The sequence below is a fragment of the Gopherus flavomarginatus genome, chromosome 1 (genome assembly GCF_025201925.1).
Source record: "Gopherus flavomarginatus isolate rGopFla2 chromosome 1, rGopFla2.mat.asm, whole genome shotgun sequence".
NCBI lineage: Eukaryota > Metazoa > Chordata > Testudines > Testudinidae > Gopherus > Gopherus flavomarginatus.
The window spans coordinates 87,810,787-87,835,496 of NC_066617.1; the positions used below are offsets into that span (position 1 = coordinate 87,810,787).

General features: G+C 44.4%; 1 protein-coding gene across 2 annotated transcripts in view; it reads right to left on the reverse strand.

Moving 5' to 3' along the window:
* Nucleotides 1-24,710, reverse strand: part of TMCC3 (transmembrane and coiled-coil domain family 3) — a 248,014-nt gene that overhangs the window by 186,674 nt on the left and 36,630 nt on the right. The window contains exon 1 of one of the 2 annotated variants that reach the window (XM_050935608.1): nt 23,661-23,743. The exons of the other annotated variant lie outside the window; for it this stretch is intronic. The gene's annotated coding sequence lies outside the window, so the exon portion shown is untranslated. Of the gene's footprint in view, nt 1-23,660; nt 23,744-24,710 lie in introns of those variants that run through there. 2 annotated transcript variants of the gene reach the window in all.

Genomic DNA, 24,710 nt, shown 5'->3' on the forward strand with positions numbered 1-24,710 from the left:
AGCATATTCAAATTCAAACAGAACTGCAGTAAGAAACAACAAATGCCTTTAAGGAAGCATGGGGAATTCACAGGGGCCCAACACAGAATAATGTCTGCTTGCTTATTGTGCCTCATTAGTATACAAAACAGTTAACAGGTTCATTAAATGGCCTTGTCATTATCCTACAATCCTCTGCAGTATGTGCAGAGAAAGACCTGCATTTTAGGCTCACTAAACTTCCACTCTTTAGAAAAAGAGAACATTTTGTAAAGAGCTGGCCAGAAAAGGTAAAATCTTGACTCTGGGTTCCCGCTGCCTGGGCAGTTTGGGTCTGGAAATACTTTGGAGAGGATACATCTGGCCTTTGGAGGGTGTAAATCACCACTTCAACAGGGACCTCTGGCCAATTAAGGTGTGATGCTGAGGGGCTCCTCATCAAGGAAGATGGCTGTGAAGAAGTGAAGCAATTTCTTATGCCATGTTCCCTCCTCTTTCTGTTGCCATCCTGGGCTCTCCAGGAGTACATTTATTTATTTGGGAGCCCTGAAGCAAATATCATAGAACCTTCAAGTCGCACTATGCCCAGTAAAACCAGATCAGTCTGTCTGCACAGTGCTTATGACCCCTGTCCTCCACCAACCTCATTAAGAGGAAAAGGGGGCTGTGCAGAAAGTTATTCCTGCAGATCTACCACCAGCTCCTCTGCAATATGATCCTGATCCAAACACCATTGAAGTCAATGGAAAAACTCCCTGGATCAGGACCAAAATGAGCATGACAGATAGGCCACAAGAAAAGGGGGTCAGGTCAGGCAACAGGGGAAGTAATCAGAAGAGCTGCCCTGTCTGGCATTTCCTCATTTCAACGCCATTCCATACTTACTCCTGTTCAAAGAAGCATTGACTCTTCTCCTCCAGTAAGGGATCTCCATAAAATGCAGCCACTGCCCTACTATCCAGTGGTAGCACAATGGTGGAACGGGCTGTACTACTAAAGCTAAGGAGGGTAGACTGGGAGGAATGCATAGGAAGAGCGCCTCTGTATGGTCGGAAGGGAACTAATAGGGTGTGACCCTTTGTAGTTTGTAGATACGCAGGCTGCATTCTCTCTTTTGTAGCCTATAGCCCCATTCCCTCTGGCACCACAGGACAGGTAAGGTGCCCAAACAGGCCATATCCTGTTTGCTTATATAAACATGAGTAGAAGAAATTTATCCAGAGGGAACAGAGTCCATATCACTTCCAGTAGGAATAGTATTTGGGCATGTATTGTACTAGATGCCTGTTAGATTAGTTTAGAAGCCATTACTCTATTTCCTTCAGATGAGAACACCTGATAAAGCCAACAACAGAACATTTTAGCCGTGATGAAGGGCTGGGGTTACAGTGAGATTCCTATTACCTTCCACTCTTATTTATTCATTCATGTTTGGGCTGGGGGAAAAAAAAACAAACTGATTCAATTCATCAAATGGGCAAAGGAAATTATTTCAACCTTTAACAAGTCATAAATACTGTATTTAAAATATAGCTGTCACCGATACAGTTCTGGTCAATGATCAGAAATGAACTTACAATTGATTTTATATTAGAGAGATCCTTTTACAAACCAATGTGGGCAGAAAAACAGAAAATGGAAAAAAGAACATCAGTAAATATGATAAACAGGTACCTTTCCTGTGAGTTTTTCTAGATAAACAATGTGGATACATATGGGGAAATAATAATGTTTTACATATGTATGGCCATAGACTGAATTTTTGTTCTGATGGTCACTATTCTCTCATTTTGCAGAGCCCTAATTCAAATATGAAGGCATTCACTGCATGGTAGTCATCAAAAAAGCAAACCAGTGATAAGAGTTTGGAATGATTGGACATATGAGTACCATATGGCATCACATACAATACACAGAAGTTGTCTAGGATGGTAGGTCTATGGAGGGTTGGGTGATGTAAGCCCTTTGAGAAGAAGAGAGTAACAGAACAGAGGAGAAAAGACACAGGATTCATAAGGATCAAGAGGGACTTGGCGAAGACCCTGCATGGCGAGTGTACAGATCTCGTTTCAATGATTCGCAGCAATGTCCTCTCAACAGTGACACGTGCAGAGCAAACGCCTGAGTTATGGCAGATGGTGGAAAGGCACAATGCACACCACTGCTTTCATCCTTTGAACGCCACTACAATAACAAGCACTAAATGCACCAACAGAAGCATCAAATTAAAAGTCTATCGTGAAATGAATTCCAATTTGTCTGCTTGCCCTCTGGGATTGTGAAAACTAATGCTATTAAGTATCTTAATGACTGAACTTTCAATTGTTTTCTTTGCCACTCTTGTTTTCATTGTGTCCAATTTTTAAACCCAAGATGATCAACAAGGAAATTCTCTTGTTCTGTTTTTTGAGTCCAGTGGCTTTGAATACTTTGTTTAATTGCAAAATGATAAATGAAAGGCATACACTACTTGGAATATCGGCAAGCATATTTCTGAGTGTCTGCCAAATCTACAATATTTTACAAGGATTACAGCTGGAAAAAAAATACAGTACGCAGCACTCAAACATTGGAGGTAGAAGAAATCAGCTAGAAAAGGTAAGCAAAATCTGTGCAAGAATTAGGACAATAGCTATCCACTCAACATCACTAGGGGTTTGTTGCACTGTGTTTAAAGGAACAGACTGCCAATCTAAAATTCACACTTCTAATTTTTTGTAAATCTGCTAATATTACTTATAACATCAAAAAGACTACTGGAACAAAAACAGAAAAATGTGGCTGTAAAACCAAAAAAGGGTCAGGAGAATCAGGGGCAAAAGGAGTCCAGGAATCTACTTTTAACACATTTTTTAAAAACAGTCAACATTGCAAATCAAGTGCCCCTCTAATTTCCACTGTTTCCGGCATGCAGAGATGCTACAAACATTGCCTAACAAAAACGTGTATGAACACACAGGTGAGTCAGTACTGTTAATAATTAATTTTTATGTTCTTTCCGTTAGTTGGTACAAGACAGATATTGGAGATGGAGGGGAGGCTTGATTCCACTGTAGTCTTTCCCCCATTGATGCTATTTCCCAGTTTATAGTAACCATTTTTGTGCAACACACTCTGGTACAGTTCTACTGAGGTACCAAAAGGTCTTTCCACCCTCCAGTCTTTTCCTGTTTCAAAGAAGCAAGACCAGACAGCCATGAGCGTGCTCAGCTATATGTGATTACTAACCCTGTAGCAGAACCAACCAATACCAGGGAGACTGAACCAAATTTGTAATTCCTTCTGAGCAGCAGAATCTATTTGCTTGCTGAGACACTAGACTAGTAGTCTCTCTAATACAAAATGTCACACTACATCCTCAATTAACTGAATTTATTTATGAAGTGATGCAATTAACTCAGTGAGAACAAACACAGGGAAACAGCCGTCTTCTTGTTCCCTATGCTGCAGAAAGGTAGTAAACTTTTTAAATAATTACTAAATATAATAAAACATAGAATAATAAACAGGGTAAAGGGAGGAAACCACTACAAAATATATATCATTTACATGGACATGAAACTGAGTTTTGTATGAATTAAAATAAGGAAAATTGGAACAAAATATTTGTTGGATTTTATTCAATTGAAGCACGAAGTCGATATTTTAATAGCAGGAGTCCTCCCGTATATGTTTGATTACCAGGAAATTACTCCAAAACATATCATTTTGCCTATTCCAAACAGTAGACTAGTAATTTAGCTCAAAGTGGTGTTTGCACTTTCCAGATCTCCCAAGTCTGCTTACTTTTTCCATCCAGTTATTACCACTTCCAGCTCTGCTTATATAATACCTCCCACACAATGTGTCAAAAGGTAACTCCGAAAGCAATACAGTATGTGACCAGCAAAAGAAAAACATACTAAAGCAAAGACTTTCTCCCAGCAGTCATTAAAGATTAGCTGACTAGAAAAGAACAAGCTCTTACACACATACCCCTGAGACCTATCTACTTCTAGGAGAGATTGCCACAAAGAATGAAATTAAATACACCTCCATTCCATGCAATTAAATACACAAATACTTGTGAAAATAAAGGCAATGTTATCCCCTCTGATCCCATTCTAGCTGGTCACTTTGAGACCATGTTCTGTCTCCTCTTTCATGGCTGCAGAGGACCCCAGATCCTGCAGAAGCAGGGTGGCTGTGCTGCCTGAGTTGGGGTAGGCTTTAGGAAGCCAGTCTATGAATGGCACACTATGGAACAATTCTGGACCTGACTCAGCAAGGTACTTCAGGATGCGATAAGTAGTTTAGCTGAAGTCACTGGGACTGTTCATGTGCTTAACAAGTTGTCATAAACAGATAAGAAAAGTTAATAGCACAGAAGTACTTTATATCTCTTTGACTGTAAAGGGTTAACAAGTTCAGTAAGCCTGGCTGTCACCTGACCAGAGGACCAATCAGAGGACAGGATACTTTCAAATCTTGAGGGAGGGAAGTTTTTGTGCTGTGCTGTTAGTTTTGGTTGTTCACACTGGGGGCTCAGAGGGATCAGATGTGCAACCAGGTTTCTTTCCAATCTCGCTGATGCAGTTTCTTATAGATCCAGAATAGTGAGTACGAGGTAGATAAAGCGAGTTAGGCTTACGTTTGTTTTCTTTGTTTGCAAATGTGTATTTGATTGGAAGAAGTTCAAATGTGTATTTGGCTGAAAGGAGTTCAAATTGGTAGTTTGCTAAAAAGATTTTAATTTGTATTGTATACTTAGGCTGGGAGGGTGTTCCCAGTATCTATAGCTGAAAGACCCTGTACCTATTCCATTTTTTTTTTAATTTACAAAGATAAAGAAAGAAAAAACAGTAAAAATTAATTAAAAGCTTTTCTTGTTTAAGAACCTAATTGTTTTTTTATTCTGGTGAGACCCTAGGGGACTGGGTCTGGATTCACCAGGGAATTGGTGGGGAGAAAGGAGGGAAGGGGGAGAGAGAGGCTGATTTCTCTCTGTGCCAGGATTACTGTCTCTCTCAGGGAGAATCTGGGAGGGGAAGAGAGAAGGAGGGGGGAAGGTACATTTTCCTCTCTGTTTTGTGATTCAAGGAGTTTGAATCACACATTGATCTTCCAGGGTAACCCAGGGAGGTTGAAGCCTGGGAGAGGCAACGGTGAGGGAAAGGGTTTACTTTCCTTGTGTTAAGATCCATAGGGTCTGGGTCTTGGGGGTCCCCGGGCCAGGTTTTGGGGGGACCAGAGCGTACCAGGCACTGGAATTCCTGGTTGGTGGCAGCGCTACAGGTTCTAAGCTGGTGATTGAGCTTAGAGGAATTCATGCTGGTACCCCATCTTTTGGACGCTAAGGTTCAGAGTGGGGAATTGTACCATGACACAAGTTATGTATGTTGAGCCCCTAAATGCCCACTGGCAAAGGGATCACTGTCATGTACCTGCAACCCATATCAAGCCTGACAAACTCACTACATCTAACATATTGCTGTCATGCTATTTATCTGTAAAGAATGTCACGTGAGATATTTAATGAAAGCCTGTGACACACTGGTCATTAATTATCATTGTGAAACGTATTAACACTATAAAAGGAATTATGGATACGTACTGATACTATGCTTTAAAGTCTGTAACCATGCAAAGGGGGAAAAAAAAAAAAACAGGATTTTTTTTCCAGACAAGGGGGAAGATAGTTCTCTCTGTCTCTATTGTAAACTGAGTATGGTGATGACAGAGACAATGGGCAGCTCATTGGCACTTAAAATGAACAGGAGGAACAAACTTAACATAAGGATGTGAAATCAGCATGGGAAGACTCCGGAGTCTGAACCACAAGGGTTCATCAGGTGACAAAGACAAACTTTGAGGAACATAAGGAGACACAAAAAGACATCATAGTTATCCCTCGCTTAGGGAACAAAGAGGCCATCTCTCCTTGCATCTTTCAACAGTGAATGCTTTGCAGTGTGGGTAGGTGATGCTGAAAGTTTGCTTCACGTGAGGGACTTCTCTTTAGTCAAGGATTGCAGTCTGTTAAGTTTTAGTCATTCAGAAGCATGTTATCCTTTTGTTTTATTTGTAATCATTTCTGTCTCTATTATTCTTGCTTATTATCATTTAAACCCCGGTGCTCGTTGTTTTACCATAAGTACATCTCAGTACTGCTACATTGAGCAGAAGAGTGTCAATATCTAGTTAAATTAAGCAATCTGGTGTGTACACTGTCTCTTTAGAGACAGCAAAGAATCCTGTGGCACCTTATAGACTAACAGACGTTTTGGAGCATGAGCTTTCGTGGGTGAATACCCACTTCCTCAGATGCATGTAATGGAAATATCCAGGGGCAGGTATATATATGCAGGCAAGCTAGAGATAATGAGGTAGTTCGATCAGGGAGGATGAGGCCCTGTTCTAGCAGTTGCTCCTCCCTTGGTTTTCACACCTCAACTGCTAGAACAGGGCCTCATCCTCCCTGATCGAACTACCTCATTATCTCTAGCTTGCCTGCATATATATACCTGCCCCTGGATATTTCCACTACGTGCATCTGACGAAGTGGGTATTCACCCACGAAAGCTCATGCTCCAAAACGTCTGTTAGTCTATAAGGTGCCACAGGATTCTTTGCTGCTCTTACAGATCCAGACTAACAAGGCTACTCCTCTGATTCTTTAGAGACAGCAGACTTGGTAATTTCTATGAGCAGTGATGGGCTGGATGCTGCAGGGAGATGCTTCTGGAGAGCTTGGGAGCTTTGAAGTGCATCACGGGTTGCCCTGCAAGGCAAAGTTAGGACTGTTGGGATCCTGAGGAATCTGTGGGGCTGGCTAACAAACTGGAGTGGCAGGGAGTTGTCATTCCATTTAGCACCAGCAGATCCCTTTTATGCTGAGGCAAAGGAGTAACAGTGATTTACAGTTCTGGACACCCCAATAAAGTGTCACACACATGCTTACGTATCTTGCTGAATCTGAGCCTTAACTGGAACAAGGACTAAAATAATCTGATAACATTAAATTACACAGATCTGCAAAGAATGTCGTCTGTGGCTTCTCAGCAATAGTCTTTTAGGATGCATTGCCTTAATTAGTTCTATTATGTATCTTCAGATATATGCTATTCTTCTAAATAAACACCCTTTCTTAAAAAAATACAGGAGCAGTGCATGCACATTGGAGAACAAGACATGGCTGTCAGAATGCATGAGTCTGTGAACATGCTCATATCTTATTTTTATACATACATATATATATATATATATATATATATATATATATATATATATATATATATATATATATATATATATATATATATATATTATATATATGTTTGTGCTTTGTAGGCCTTTCAGCATTACTTTTCATATGGTGGTTTCTATATTCTGTATTTTTAAAAAACTGTGAAGTTTGAATACAAGGTGTTTTCATGAAAAGTAATTTTTTTTTAAACTAAGTTATTCAATTTCATGCTGAGTTTTGAAAGCCATGCTAAGTAACAAACATCTGTCATGTGACTTCTCACATGATGAATGATTGGTCTGTTTTCCTGTCAAATCGCAGAAACTGCCAAAGGTCGTGTTTTCTCACCAGTTGCTACAGCCAAGTTCTTCTAATCCATGATAAGCCAGAAATGAATCAACTCCCATTTTAAGGCAGCATTCCAGAGAAATGGTTCACTGTGAATCACTGTTCCCAACAAAAACAACTGCTCAGGAAGGAGTAGGGAGCATTGTCGTCACCTGACCCGTTTGGGAGAGGGATGCAGCTCTAAGTTCCAATACGAGTCCCTATAGTGGAAAGTGAGGTTTGTAAATAAGCATCTTCTTTGGCAGCCCTGTTCCACTTTCAGGTGGTTCTAGCAGAGGCCAGGTTGGGTCCATTTTGTGCCTACTGTTCTGGCAGACTTTCCCCCACTGAAGTTCTGTGGCAGGATCTACATCAGTAGATGTATTTTATCCCAGTTACATCATCTACCTTTTGTAAAACCATGTTGTAGATAATGTACACCAACCCGATCTCTTTCTTTAGAATATAACCGATTTTCTAGACAAAGGAAATGGAGCAGAGCTAATCTACCTGGATTTCAGTAAAGCATTTAATACAGTTCCACACGGAAAATTATTTAGTTAGACTGGAGAAGATGGGAATTAATACAAGAATGGAAAGATGGGTATGGAACTAGTTAAAGGAGAGACTACAATAGACCATGCTGAAAGGTGAACTCTCAGGCTGGAGGGAGGTTGCTAGTGGAGTTCCTCAAGGATCAGTCCTGGGACCAATCTGATTTAACATTTTCATTCATGACCTTGGCACAAGGAGTGGGAGTGTGCTAATAAAATCTGCGGATGATACAAAGTTAAAAGCTATTGCCAATGAAGAGGAGAACCAGAGTATCATACAAGAAGATTTGGACAACCTTGAAAACTGGAGCAATAGAAATGGATGAAACTTAACAGTGCAAAGTTAGGCACTTAGGGAATAACACAAATTTTTAGTATAAGCTGTGGACTTGTTAGTTGGAAGCGACAGAGGAGTAAGACCTGGGTGTATTGGTCAAACACAGGATGACTATAAGCTGCAAATATGATGCAGCCATGAAAAAAGCTAATGTAAATCATAGGATGCATCAGGTGAGGCATTTCCAGTGGAAATAGAAAAAAGTGTTATTATTACCCCTCTACAAGGCACTGGTGAGACCTTGTCTGGAATACTGTGTGCAGTTCTGGTCTCTCATGTTTAAAAAAGATGAATTCAAACTGGAACAGGTGCAGAGAAGGGCTACTAGGATGACCAGAGGAATGGAAAACCTATCTTACGAGATGAAGCTTAAGGAGCTTGGCTTGCTTAGCCTAGCAAGATGAAGGCTATGGGGAGATATGATTGTTCTCCAGAAGTACATCAGAGAGAGAAACACCAGGAAGGGAGAGAAGTTATTTAAGCTAAGGACCATTGTTGGCACAACAACAAATGAATATAAGCTGGCAATCAATAAGTTTTGGCTTGAAATTAGACAAAGGTTTCTAACCAAGAGAGGAGTGAAGTTCTGGAACAGCCTCCCAGGGGAGCAGGCAGAAAACATAACTGGCTTCAAGACTGAGCTTGATAAGTTTATGGAGGGGATGCTATGATGAAATTGCCTACAATGGCATATGGCCCATCCATGACTGCTATTGGCAAATATCAGCAATGTCTGGAGATGGGATCCTAGATAGGGAGGGCTTTGAGTTACTACAGAGAATTCCTTCCCAGGTGTCTGGCTGGTGGGTCTTGTGCACATGCTCAAGAGCTAATTGATCGCCATATTTGGAGTTGAGAAGGAATTTCCCCCCAGGTCAGATGGGCAGAGATCATGGGGGGTGTTTCACATTCCTCTGCAGCAGGGGAATAGGTCATTTGCAGGTATGAGCTAAATGGTGAATCATCTGTATCTTGAAGTTTTTTAATCAAGATTTGAGGACTTAGTTACTCAGCCAGAGGTTATGGACCTTCTACAGGAGTGGCTGGGTGAGGTTCTGTGACCTGCAATGTGCAGGAGGTCAGACTAAAATGATCATGATGGTTCCTTCTGGCCTTAGAGCCTGTGAGTCTATGGGAATCAGCAGAAGCTGGTGCAGATCCAAGAATGAATCTCTGTTCTACCTGTACCTTAGCCCAGCTCTGCAACCATTATCTTTGATGTCAAAGGGACTACTTGTAGGGGGAGAGACTACTCATGTGACAAAAGCTGCAGCATTAAGTTGTCTGTTTAAGCTTGTTTCACTCCAGAAGACTTATAGCAAACCCACAGGAAGACTGTGTGTGTCCATGTGTCAGTGCCAGAGAAATAGGCTTGGGGAAAATAATGAATGGAAAAAACAGGATCCTTTTTAGAGTGCAACAAAAGAGCTGAACTCATTAAAACCAGACGGACAGACTGAAGGGACATAGAAAAAAAATCTCATTCCAGTGGAAACTAAACATTTCGATTTGAAGATATTTGCTAGAGTGGAAGTGTCTCTCGGCAGGCAAAATCATGCTGAAACTGTAAAAATTAACAATAGGTTCCAGCATGAATTTACTCACAAGACTAGAGTGATAGTGTCTGCGGAAAAAAAGTCAAAAGCATGTGTCTATCAGCAGACGCTCTGTGAAAGGCTAGGAAATTCCACTTGAATATGAATCAGTATCAGCTTCACAAGCTGATAAGGATTTTTGACCTCCACTTCACATTCACTGAAAGTCTCGCAGTTTTGTTTTTAGTACATCTCAGTTCCAAATGAACCTTTTTAAGTTTTAGAAAACTATACATATAGGTCTTTTTGCAGCCAAGCACCTTTGAATAAGATAAAAATGGAGATTTTGGGGTCACTGAAATGCATAACTGAGTCAGGCTGATTTTCTTTTCCTCCTCCCTCCCCCGCTTGCTCCCCCTGCAAAAAACAAAACAAAACAGCATTTTTCAAACAAAAGATTCTAACCTGCTTCTCTAAAAAGTTAGCGCTGTGCCATTCTCCAAGGCTGGCGATTCATGCAAGCAGGAAGGAATGGTATTTTCTACCATGGAAGATGTAACCATTTCAGTATAGTCTATCAACAGCCACTTTTAAATGAGGAAGAATTAGGAAAACAATTTACAAATCTTAGAAGAAAGCATCTTCCCCGCCATCTTCCTGGCATCTCAATAAATTCACGTTTGGATACCATGGGCCTGGTCCCTGACACAGTGTGCAGAGAGGATACAACTGCCTTGTCCAGACAGCTGAGAATTTCCTTAAAAGCCTTCAGACCTGTTTAGTCAGCTCCATGCCACCCTCTCCTGAGTAAGCGCTGTGACTTGAGTGGGCGTGAGGTGTGTGGCCAAAGCATGCTGTGCTCTCGTGACCCTCAGTGGGCGTAAAGGCCCCGGGGGGCTATCATGAGCTAGCTTAAGCTGGAGCAGCTGTAAGGCTATTCAGACTTGCTGGCCCACAGCAGCACTTGGGATTGGTGGAGAGCAAACATGACATACATACAGCAGCTTCTGCTCCCTGCCCCCTTTGTTTCAGCATCAAGCACCATAGTGTACTCAAAGATCAGGGCAACCGGATATTATTTTTAAATAACAATAGTATTTCAGAGATTACCCTTCTTAGGCAACTTCCTACATTAAAAGGCCACTCCAAAGTGTCCTCACAAGTATTAAGTACAATTTTGCTACACCTTTGCTCAGAGGTCACCTCAATTAAGGAATCAATTTTTATCAGCTCCTTGAGAGGTTGCATAAGACAGTTTTCATGTAATCACAATTTTATATTATCTTTCCACGATCCTCAGAAAGACACTCAAGGTGCAACACAAACAAATAATCTAACAGAGACAATGTTTAAAAAGCCAGACATTGATTTCACATGTGCAATGAGGGTGGGAGGGGAGATGGAAGAGGGGGTTGGTTTGGTATGGTTCTCAGCATCTCTCCCAACATCCAAGCTCTTGCACACCACCAAAATCTGCCTTTTCCTCTCTGTTCCTGATGCTAAGGCCCTTACCCAAGTGTCATGGGAACTATATACCCATGCTGGTTCAGCAGCCAAAGGATTAACAAAGCAACTGCCTGCCTGCTCAGCCAGAGCTGATTTATGCTGCTGCTCTGGGGCTACCAAAAGGTTGCAAGGCAAGCAGATGTTGTGGCTGCCAGAGAGACAGAGGGATTGCAGAGAGGATCTCTCCAGAAGACTGGTGAGACTCTGCTCAACAAAGAGAGTGAAGCAGGGCAAGAGGCTGGGGAAGACAGAGGCAGGAAGTGGCTCAAGAAACCACAAGGGACTGGTTCTGGCTGTTCCAAATCAGGGCCCAGAGCTGGAACCCAGTGGAGTGGGCAGGCCTGGGTTCTCCTACTACCCAGCCAGGGCCCCACAGAAAAGCCTTCTAAAGTCAGGGGAGCTAGTGCTGATTAGCCCCTACTGGAGCCATGGAACTTCCATTTCCCCATTATCCTACAAGAGACAGACTATTGAGGACCCGGCCGGGAGAGGTCGGTCCTTGTTCAGGACTTGACAAATGTAGAGTTGAGTGTGCTGGCATAGCAGGGGGCACAGCCAAGTCAATGTAGCTCCCTGTCCCACCACAAGGGGATGTTAACAGATAAAGACCCCCATATTATACCACGCTTTGGTCATCATGCATTTATTACTGTAACCTCCTGGTCCCTGCCTTCCCAACTTCTCTCCAAAGTACCACTGCTAAAATCATCTCCCTTAGTGTGCCAGCCACATCAGCCCCCCTCCACCTCTTGAATACGGTCACTCACTCCCTTTCTTTTACTACATCGAACCCAAATTCCTTGTCCTCACCTTCAGGGCCCTTAATCATCTCATCCCCATATCAGTCTGTTTTCCTTTCCTCTTCTCCCCTTGTTTTGTCTCATCTTCCTTCCACTATAAAGTCTTCAGGAAGAGAAAAGACACTCCTACAGAAGCAAGCATTCTGGTGGATAATCTCGTTATAGCTGGTGTGAGACAACTACCTGCCCTTGAATAACTAAGCTTCAGCAGGGCAAAGTGCACTCAGTTTCATCTAGCTCTGACTCCTTACGAGATAGTATCACTGCTGACCTTTACCCATTATGAATGAAAGTGCCTCAGGATAAGGACCTTGTCCCTATGTCAGCTCTGCCACTGACCTGCTCTGCGACCTTGGGCAAGTCCCACTACCTCTCTGTGGTTCTATTTCCCTTCCCACTCCTTTGTCAATCTTGCCTGTTCAGACTGTAATCTCTTCTGGACAGGAAATGTCTCTCACTATGTATCATACAGTGGCTAGCACAACAGAGCCCCTACCTCAGTTGGGGTTTCTGGGCACTACCGTATTACAAACAAATAATAATAATAATAATAATAGTATTTTTGTAAGGCACACTTGCAGTAGTCTACCCATAATTAGTAGTAATAATGTATTGCAGAGATGAGGCAGACAAAAAAGATTAGGTAACTGCCTATCTAAGCAAAGGAGACAAGTTCTGAACCACATCGCCCCCTTACTGTGGTTTAGAGATGATAGGGAGCAACCTTCATTTTCTTCCTGTTATTCTCCCTCATGACAGGTGTTAGATTTAGAACTCAGTGAAGGAGCAGACACAGACAGGTGTTATCTTACTGCAGTTGAGATTTTAGGAGATGAGACTGTCTGGCATTCAACTGACATGACGGAAAGTCAGCAGGGTCACCCACGTGGCTGCCTGCAAACGTCAAGTAATGCTACTAGCCTGCTTGAAAAGCGTGTAAAAACGTATCAGAGGAATATTACGCTGAAACTGGGATGCACTTATCTAGAATCAAGAGATGACCTTCACAACAAAAAGGGCAATGGAAAGGGATTGACAATCTCCTTAAACCAGTCTAAATAGCTGTTGGGGTTCTTAAATTCTGCAGAGGGCAGCACATTTCACACAACAAACTAATGCCCCAGGGTCCTTGTTCATATTTGTTGTTATAAGCAAACTGAGGATACCTGCAGAGCTCCATCCCAATCCAGGAATAAATGCAGTTGGGGGCGGGGGGGGGGTTCATCTTTATCCTTTGACAAATGGAATTGGAAAGTTAAATAAATAATGCAAAAGTGAAAGTTCACCTAATTCCTCAGACCACTGCTAATAGCAATTTCATGTTCAAGCAAGGCATGGTGACTCCAAAGCCAAGCACCTTCTGAGAGCTCTGCTTGTAACAACAAAAAAGTGTTCTCTCTCTCGCTCTCTCTTCTGACTTCTGTTCCTAAAGATTCAAAGTGAAACATTTCTTGATCTAAACTTGTAAAGGACCGAAGTGTCTCAGAGTAAGGCAGGCCTGCACAACATACGGCCCGTGGAGACTCACTGTGCGGCCTGCAAGGGGATTCTAAATCCCCCGCACACAACACTCTGCGGGCAGCCCTGAGCCTTTTAAATAAATCCCAGCCACGGCCAGGAATCAAAAGGCTCTGGGTTTCCCGTAGCCGCGGGGAGCCCAGAGCCCTTTAAATCCCAACCACGGCCAGGAGTCAAAGGGCTCTGGGCTGCTCGCAGAGATTCCCAGCTGTGGCTGGGATTTAAAGGGCTCAGGCCTCCCTGCAGCTGCAGGCAGCCCCGAGCCCTTTGAATCCCAGCCCGTTGCTGCTGATTGCCCCCTCCCCGGACCCCTGCCCCTAACTGCCCCCCAGGACCCCACCCCGTATCTAAATGCCGCTGCTCCTTGTCCCCTGATTGCCCCCTCCCAAGACCCCTGCCCCAAATTCCCCTTGGGACCCCAGCCCCTATCTAAGCCTCCCTTCTCCTTGTCCCCAACTGCCCCCTCCTGAGACCACCTCAACTTTCCCCCAGGACCCCACCCCCTACCTGTCCCCTGATAAACCCCTGGGACTCCCATGCCTATCCAACTGCTGCCTGTCCCCTGAACCTCTGCCCCATCCAACCACCCCTGCTCCCTGTCCCTTGACTGCCCCCAGAACCCCCTACCCCTTCTCCAACCCCCAACCCCCTTACCATGCCACTCAGACCAGCGTGTCTGGCTCCCTGCAGCTCCAGATACGTTGCTGCCATACTTCCCTGTGGAGCCCACAGCCCGCCCCCCCACCAGCACCTGCCTTCCAGATTTGAACACCTCAAAATTCAGGAGTGCTCCAGCTCAGTTTGGGCAGCTGTTATTTCATTTCTCCCAAATCAAATATACTGATCCACTGTAAACTTGCTGTAGAAAAAAGTAGGATAAAATTGAGCAAGAAATGCTTCTTAGGACTGGAATTGCTATTTTCAATAGCCATTGCCTTTTTGTTTGTTTAAAAGGAAAACAGTGACATTGCATTGGCAAATTCCCCACAGAAAGAAAGAGTGGAACAAAAGGATAATAAAGGCATCTCAACTTTTCCTCATTTATGGAGGACAGTCTTATAATATGCATCCAGTTTTCCTCCAATCACACAAGCTGAAAATTTGTTCCACTTTACTGCAGCTCTATAACCATATGGGAACTAATCCTGTCTGTTTTGTGCACATCCAAAATTCCTGCTGAATGACCCGCCCTGGGAGTGTTACCAGTGACCCAGGGCTGGGGAGGCAGGAGATGGGGGGGGCGGGAGCCCAGGGCTGGGGCAGCAGTGGGGGAGGGGGAGGGCACTGGTGGGGAGGAAAGGGGGAAGCCCGGCGCTGGGGCGGCAGAGGGTGTGGGTTGGTGGGGGGGGGGAAGAGCCCAGGATTGGGGCAGCAGGGGAGTACATGGGGGAGCTCAGGGCTGGGACTGGGGGCAGCCAATTTTTTTGGGGGGGGGGCAGCAAAAAACCTAGAGCCGGCCCTGCCAGATTCTCCCAGCTGCCAGAGCCCCGGGCCCTTTAATTTGCCCCTGAGGTCTCCCAGCCACCTCTTCAGCTGGGAGCCCCCGGTTGATTTAAAATAAAATATCACCTCCCCACCCCCAATCTTCCCTTTTGGCCCACAGCTGTTTTGGTAGGGCGGCACTGGGGAAGGAGGGTTTGTTTCTGCAGGGCTGGGCAGCCCTGGGGCGGAGTGTTTCTGCGGGGCTGAGAGGTTTCGGTCCTCGGCTGTTTTCTTTGGAGTAATGTGGCCCTCGCCGCTTTACGAGTTGTGCGGACCTGGAGTAAGGAATAGTCACTTGAGTGACATTTTTTCCCCAAGCCAAGCATATCCCATCCCCTACTCTTTGTTCGTTGTCATCCTTCAGAGGATCAGGTTTGTATTCGGATGTCTCGAAATTCAGAATGGGGAGGTCTGTGTCTGAATGGAAAAATTCCAACTCAATCCAGCCAGTTTCCTTCTGCTGAGAGGAACAGAGACTCCAAGAATGTATGAATTTGGGGTCTTCATGCATCTCACATGTGTAAGGTGTAAACTAGGTGAAAAATACTACCACATCAGAGCAGTTGAACTTTACACTCACTCTTCACAGCTGTAAATATGCCTTTTATGTATGTATCTGCCTATTCGAGACAATCTGCACATACATTCTTTGCGCTAGTCTACACACCAAAGTTGCACCTGTTTAGTTTAAATTGGTCTAAAAAAAATTACTCAGGCCTAGTCTACACTTAAAATGACCTAGCTAGGTCATTCAAGGGTGTGACTTTTCCACACACCCTGAGCACTGTAATTAAGCTGACCCAACCTCTGGTACAGAATGGCTAGGTCAGCAGAAGGATGCTTCTGTTGACCTAGCTACCACCGCTTGATGAGGTGGATTATCTACATGTAAGGAAAATGCCCTTCCATCAATGTAGAGAGTGTCTGTACTACAGCAGCGTAGCTGCATCGCTGCATCTGTGCCACTGCAGCGCCCATACTGTAGACATGCCCTTAGTTAAGCTCCTGTGTGGACACTCCCATTGGTTTACCTTGCACTGGCAAGTGTCCACACACAAAGCTGTACCAGTGTAACTCAATTACTATAGAATCATGCCTTTAGCTGACCTGGTGCAAACTTTGTGTGTAGACCAGTCCTCACAGTGTTCTCTTTCAAATGTTCACCCCTTTTCTGCAGCTGCTTTTTGAGCTTACTGCTCAGAAATCAGGGCCAATTAGCATGAGGGGTAACAGTTTGTAATATGAGGGTAAAATAATTCAGGAAGATGAAATCAGAAGCCAAACAACCCTGGTTCTCTGGCTTATGTAAGGTTTTAGGTGCCTTTTGAGGAGAATGTACGAAAGACTACAAGCCCTCTGGTTGCTACTAATTTTAAAGGTTTACTTTCCAGAAGAACAGCAATAGATCCCAGGCTTAAAGTGGTCTCACGGAAATGTTAGTTCTCTCTTTGTATAAGGATGGAATTGAATTAGTGTGTAATCTGAATGTTAGGACTTAGAGAAAAGGTTAGATGCCTTCTCACCAGATATTGCCTTGTTTCAGACCCATCTTATAGCTCTAGTTTTTTTGCTGTCCCCAAGAGACTCAGGCTGCTCTATGTTCTGCAGTCTATTACTGTTACAGACAAAAAGCGACGCACATGATCACACTTATTTCCTCCACTTCATCCCTTCCTCCGCCCAAAAGAGAATGGAAAATTACAAAGCAAAGTGTTGTTACTTTAAACACACAAGTAACATGTACATTACAAGATAAACATAGTTAAGCTGTTGCCCGAGCACATGAGCTTATACTCAGAAAACTGCGCTGTTCCCTCCCATCCTCTCACCCCCTGCCCCTTCACTGTTATGCTGCATTGTGATCTGTACAGCTCATTAGGCTGTATATGGCAAACATTACTTTCATTCTCCCACAACTGCGTACGCATCACGCTAATACAGCGACACTGCAATTAAAAACATTTTGAGAGCTAGTTTTCTCAGAAAAAAGGGAAAATTTTACATGTTCTTAATTTCTAGGGGTGCTTGGTTAGTGCTCTGAGAACTGCATTCAGAGAGCAGATGGGAATCCCCAACATACATTCCAAACACGAGGCTCAATCTTTTTCTGCAAAGTGTCATTCCAAGGGCTTGTATTAAATAATTTTAATTAGTTAAGACATTGGTTAATCTGCTGCCGAGGGAGGGACCTGATATTTTCTAAGCGAAGTCAGTTTGCTGTGATAAATGAAACCATCAGTGTGACATTAAAACAAACGTTAAGGGTCTAAAACAAACATGCACAAGCAACCACATCATTAATTCATTGCCAACATGCCAACAGAGAGCTGAACACTTAGGCCAAAGTTTTCTAAACTGGCCTCTGAATGGGGGTGCCCAATTTGAGACACAGTAGATGGACACCAACAAACCTGAAGTACCAACAAATTGGATGCCACTCTTGAACAATCCTAGCCCTGCAGTCTGAGCTCAGAGGATGCTGTATGTCCTCCCTCACCTGCCATTGAAACCCATAGGATGGTTTGCTAGTCCCTGTAAGGACGGGACATGTCACTTAACCCATGTCAAGTATCCACCTTTGCTGTACTATCTAGGCACAATGAAATTGACTTCACAAAAGGACTTAGCATTTAAAAAGCACTTTGCATCTTCATAGCTAAGGCTGCTTCACGTCTAAACTTCTGTAGGTCTACGTTACATCTGCTTACTGCTCTGTGGGCTACTAATGGCGTAGGTCTTGTAAAATTAGTCCCTGCGCTTGCAAACACATCTAAAGTATGTCAGCTACTTTTACAAGGTATGTTGGTGCACATAAATGGCAGCATACAGCCTTATTTTCTTGTCATTTGTCATGTTTAATTCCCACTATATCTTCATGTCTGTGGGCCTGTATTTATCACGTTTGCCAAAGTAAATGATCTAGAGACAGAACAGACCCAGCACACATGCTAAAGGTACAAATAGCGATTACGTCTCCCCCCCATTTGTCAAATGTACTATTTAAGTCAATAAATCCTAGAGAGACACTAAAAAGTGCTTCAACCAGGTTCAGCAACTGTTTAGGAACAGGGTCTCCTACCAGTTACACACCATAATATGGGGGGGGAGGGGAAAAATCACACTTCTGTCTAAAAATTTTGTACTTGCTACGGTTACAAGTGACACTGAAGATTACCAGAGGTGAAAGATGTTTGCCGCAAAGGAGACTGTCTCTGTTTTTCAGTTTACTTGGTGCATTTCACAGCGTTTTGTCCAGTCAGTGTCTCCCTTTCTGAAGGGGTCCTTAGAAACATCAAGGGAGGAGCAGAACAGACCTTTTAAAGGGCATGCGAAAAAGGTGCCCTATTTTAAACTGGAGTCTAACAAAAGCATCCCTTTAAAGAGGAAATATTTATGAAAAATATGTTTTAGTGTGTAAGATAATAAACAACAACATTTTGCATTTCTATAGCACTTTCCCTCTGAACAACTGAAAGTGTTTTACAAACTTTAATGAATTTACTCTCTCAACACCTTGTAGGGGGGGTCTGATTCCCCCAGTTTATTGATGATGAGGCAAAGACAGGTTAAGTGACTTGCCCAAAATCACACAGGCAGTTTGTGGCAAAGCTTGGAGTAGAATGCTGGTCTCCGGACTCTTAGTCCTGAGCCGTAACCACAAAGCAACCATCCATATTCTGATCTTATGTACAGAATGCTCTTGTGAAATCATATCCAGAGGCCTGGACCCACAAGAATTTCAAGGTCCTCCCAACCAACGAACTTCAGCCTCTCTCATTCTTGAATCCTTGATCTTCACGCTAGATCAGGCAGCCCGACCATCCCAACCCCACCCCAGCAGGCGGGCAGACAACCAGCAGCAATCAGCTGGCCAATGCGTTCAGCTGGGTACCTGCTACTCTGCCTCTGACACCCTGCCACAAGCAGGCACCTACAACCATGGGACCCAGTTCTTGAGAAATTAGCTCATGCAAAAACAACAGTAATCAATCAGAAGCAAGAGAGGGCCCTGGTAGTGTTAGGCTAACCACTGAGCACCTTCTGTGCAGAAATAAATATGCTTAACTTCTCTGCTAGTGCAGTTGTCCTGCAGCTCACCAAATAACCTGAGGCAATACCCACACCATTTAGTTATTTATTCTTGAATCACACTAAAACCTACACAGATTCTAAGAAAACAGTTGGTGGGCTTTGATTTATTTGATGACTTAGCAGCACTTGCACCTTTTCCAACAGAAACACTGTGTGAGATTTTTGGTGTTGTTTTCTAAATGAAGCAAAAATTGAAAGTGTCCATAAGTTTCCTTGCCAGGTGCAGAAAACAACACCAGGACTCTGCACTGCTGGAATCCTAGAGATTGCTTCAGCTGTGAAGTTGCTATTTGAGCCTCTTTCTTCTGAATTCCAGGGGCAGGGTAGGGAATCCCCAGATCTCATCCCAACCCTGTACTTTTAAGTGTAGATTTGATCTAACATGGCTGTTTTCCAGATTTGGTTCAGATGCAGACCTCAGTGGCAAAACTCTCACAGCATTTCCACTGTTCACAGTAAAGGAAAGCTGAAGTGACTTTGGTAGATTTATATTGCTGTATTTTTAGACCAACAATCATGCAATAAGCCAGGATTCTGAACCATCAAATCCAAATGCGAGCCCTAGTTAGACTTTGAACGCAGCCGAAATCTAATCCGGATCTGAACACAGTCACCTCCTTCCATTTATTCCCAATGCCTTTGTTTGAGGATCTCAAAACACTTACCACAGTGGGTAAGTGCTTCCCTACTGTGATTGAATTACTAGCACCATCGAGTGCCACAGTCATGCCAGAATCCACTTTCCTCACCTGAGAATTTAAACCAAACTTTAGCCAGAGAGGGGAATTGGTAAATTAACCTACTTCAGTGAATGGGCAAGGTTGAGCCTGGCAGAGATTCCAGCCCATGTTGTTACTAATACAAGGGGAAGGGATTAGCGACTGCTGATTATAGTGGCCTCTTCTGGTGCGTAAGGACAAAGCACAATAAAAATCAGGAAGCTTTTTAAAAAATTCACTCAAAAGGCGATTTCTAAAGAAATACAGGGATCTTAGGACCAGTGTGGCCCAGAGCAAAGCCACTTTTGGGAGGTCAGGGATGCCTAAATTTTACTCTGGTCTCTGCCACTGTTAACTTGAATAAGTCCTTTCATTCCTCTGACTCCGTTTCACCCACAGGCACTGGAACTAGGGATGCACGAGATGCTTTCACACACCCTGGCTTGAAGTGGTTTCCATCATATACAAAGTTTACAGTTTGGTTCAATGGCTCTCAGCACCACTACTATGCAAAGTGTTCCAGCACCCTGATTTCACCACCTGAAAATGAGGGAGCAGCACCTTCCTTGCCTACTTCACACACAGTGCGAGGGCTGGTTGTGCTTGTGTTCTCTTAGGGAATGTGTGCACAGCCTTTTGAAAATGGGAAGTGCTCTATAAATGCTCATTATTACCTTGTCCTCCAGTGCCTACTGAAATCTGGGACATTTTTTGGGCTGGGGGGAGTGGTAGCTGCAGCATGTGCTGTGGGAGGCCTCTGAAGTAGCTTATTTTGGACTAAAGCTGCTCTCAGCAACTCAAGGGAATTACTTCTTGAATGGGGGAAAATCCCTTTTCTAGATTATTCACAGCAGACTTCCTCTCTCTCCCACAAACAGCTGGCATTTCTCTTGAATGTCAGAGTAGTTTTAGTCCAGGCTATGGCTATTTCAAGGACCTCACAAAGCAAATGTTGCACCTAAGTGAAAGATGTCATTTCAGTGACACTGGAGGATTTAGCATCCCTTGCACCTTTAAGACAAATTAACCGTGCATTTTCTCAGTAGAGCATCACACTCCAAGGTCTGCTCTTAGCCCGTGAGCCACACTTCTCAACAGGCACTGGAGGCACGTGGCCTTTGCCTTTATGTTTCTCCATGCACCTGAGGCTTTCAGGTATCTCACAGCAACTGCATGGGAGGCAAGTTTGTAGAAATTTTGATGAAGCCCAGAACCCGCCCCCCAACTCCACCCCCTCAAACTCCACCTCCACCTGCTTAAGGCTCTGCGCGGGGTTTCAGGGGAGAGGTCTGGGGTGCAGGTCCTGGACAGGGGATTAGGGTGCAGGAGAGGTGCAGGCTTTGGGAAGGAGTTTGGGTGCTGGGTACAGGCTCCGGGCTAGGGCAAGGGGTGGGTGTGCAGAAGGGGGTGAGGGCTGCAGGCTTTGGGACGGAATTTGGGTGCAGGCTTGGCTGGGGGTGTAGGAAGGGCTGAGGGGTGCAGACTCTGGGCTGGTGGTGGGGGTGTAGGAAGGGGTGAGAGGTGCAGACTCAGGGAGGGAGTTTGGGTGCTGGGTGCAGGCTCTGGGCTGGGGCAGGGGTTGAGGGGTGCAGGAGGGGTTGAGGGATGCAGGCTTTGGGACAGAGTTTGGGTGCAGGCTCGGCTGGGGGTGGGGGTGTAGGAAGGGAGAGGTGGTGCACACTGGGGCAGAGGATCAGGCTGCAGGGGAATGAGGGCTGGGGCTGAGGGGTTCGTGCTGCGGGGGGGCTCAGAGCTGGGGCAGAGGCTCAGGGGAATGAGGGGTTCATGCTGCGGGGGGGCTCAGAGCTGGGGCAGAGGATTAGGGTGCAGAGGGATGAGGGGTTTGGGGCATTGGAGAGGCTCAGGGCTAGGGCAGAAGAGCAGGGTAAGGGCAGCCTGCCTTGCCATTAGCGGATGGCAGGCGCTAGGACCCTGGGGCAGCAGACAGCAGTTCTGCCTGGAGGGGGATGCAGGGGGAGGAGTAGAAGGCGGAGGCCAGGACCCACTCCAGGCAGGGACGCGGTGGGGCGGGGCGGTGGGGGGAGACCCGCGGGGGCCGGGCCCAATCCAGGCGGGGCCGGGGTAGAGACCCAGCTCCAAATATTGCTGGAGCAGGGCCCCCAGCCCTGAATATTCCTGGAGCGCAGGCAACTCGAGCCCATATAACCTGCTGCCTATGAGCAACTGCACATCCTGTCCAGGGCCGGCTCCAGCATTTTTGCCACCCCAAGCAGTGGGGAAAAAAAAAAAGCAAAAAAAAAAAAAGCTGCGATTGGTGGCAGCTCTACCGCCGTCGCTTCTTCGGTGGCAATTCAGCAGCAGGTCCTTCCCTCCGAGAGGGACTGAGGGACCCGCCACCAAATTGCCACCGAAGAGCCGGACATGCCGCCCCTGTCTGTTGGCTGCCCCGAGCACCTGCTTGCTGCCCTGGTGCCTGGAGCCAGCCCTGATCCTGTCTCATGTTATTCCTCACTCTTACCCATCAGTGACCAAAGTGACAAACAGGAGGAAAGTTTGATAGTGAGAAAGCGAGGGTTTGATTCAGTTATGAACAACACAGACCTGAACTCAAACCAAAACACCATGATCCAAATACAGAGTTAGGCCCAAATTTTGTGGCTGATCTTTATATGGAGATGAACTCCAAATGCAGCCAGCCTCGATCTTTAGGGGCATCTGGACCTGGACCTGAACCTGAACTATGTGGCTCAATCCTAGTTCTTACCAAAGGCAGAAACCTTAGACAAGGATCCAGTTAAATTTCATTGCTGAAAACAGAGAGCTGCACTGTAATTCTTCAGCTAAAGCTTTGCTTTCTTCCATGCTACAGCAGTAGTAGTTTAGCCAAATTAAAATAGATATTTGTAATCTAGATATGTGCTTTAAAGGATCTGATACAATGCCCACTGAAACTAATTAAAACTCCCATTGACTTAAAAAATGGGGATCGGATCAGGGCCCAAATAAAATAAAAAATTAAACACACAATTATATCTGCATGCTGACACTACAACTTCTGAAAGGCAAAAGAATGGAGAGCAACATCTTTAATCCTATCGGGTGCTTTTCTGCCTATGTAAATACAATACACACAGCTCTCCTCAGGCTTTTGCTGATGTTCACATGCTGTATAATTTATTTCAAATGTTATTTTGTGATTAATTAGTACTAAATAGAACATGCCGCCATTTACTCTGAGTATGTTCCATTCTGTATTCAGGTTCCCCTTGATTATTACCATCCAACGCTGAAAACAGAACCAGTACTCTATAGTAATAAGAGTGAGTCTGACTGAGCTAGATACACAACAGTAGACTTAACAAATGAACTGTTCCTGTGTGTATTGACTGACTACGGCATCGTCTTGCATTTTAATGCTGCTGATGCAGGCGCAAAAATCAGCCTCTAAACATTACAGCCCCCTTCCAAGCTCCTTTAGGCATAGGATACTACGATTAACAAAACAAAGAAGTGTTCATTTCTTTTAGCAGCAACAGCACGTTAGAGCTTTATTACCCTCTTAAATCACATTAAACGCTACACAATCTCAGACATGACATTCAGCACGAGCTATCGAATAAGTTACCTGTACATCATGTGTCTGTAGGGCAGTAGATAATTCAGTATTTCTGCTGCTGAGCCTGGAAACCAGCAGTGAGAGTTCCCGGGTATTACACTGTGTAGCTACTTACATTTGTCTTTGCACCAGTGGACACTCAGATCAACTGCCAGCATCTTTCCCCTCCTTCCTGTGCTGTGACAGCCCTTCCTTCCCTTTTTGAAGTGCTCGCAACACATTATTGGTGGGGTGTGAAGGGCTGTGTGTAATGAGGCTCATGTATTTTAAGTATTTGGATTTCTTGACATTTTTATGTGTCTGTCGGGGATTTGCCAACACTTCATTCTATAATCCACTTTGCAGAGCAAAATCCTTTTATGGACAGTTTCCCAATCCCTCCTTTTCTTTCTGTTATTCCCCTCTTGCTCTGGTGGTGAGGTGGTTGATTTCAGACCATGTCTGAGATACCACTGTGTATTGTATAGGAATGTTTGTAAACTAGGGCACAGGCAGAAGAGGGGGTTATAAAGCTGAAAGGCCAGATCCAAAGCCCACTGAAAGCAATGGAAAGACTCCCATTGACTTCATGGGGCTTTGGATCAGGCCCAAAGAGAGCCTGGTGCCACTGTGATTGTGTTTTTTGATTTAATTGCCCTGTCCCATAGGAGGCAAGTTGGGCTATGTTACAACTTAGGGGAGGACTTTCCTTTCAGGAATTCTTGGAACAAAGTAACATACATTGTACCTTCCAAAGAGATTCTGCAATCTCCCCGTTTCCTATTTTAAGGCACTAGCCTTTACCCAATCCAATGCTGCATGGATTTTCCTGGAAGCCAACTCCTCATCCCTTGATCACTTGGCAGACCTCTTCTCACCCTTTCAAACCTCACAACAGGTTAACAGTTTTACTATTTAAGGATCTGATCCAAAACTTTCCATGGATTTCAGTGGGTTTTGGATTCTGTAGTTCTGTACAAGACATAAATCCCAGAGAGCTGGCAATATAAAGTACACACGCAGATCAGACTGGATATACCAGCCAATGCAGAGGATGGTATCAAGTTGGATTATTCCTTT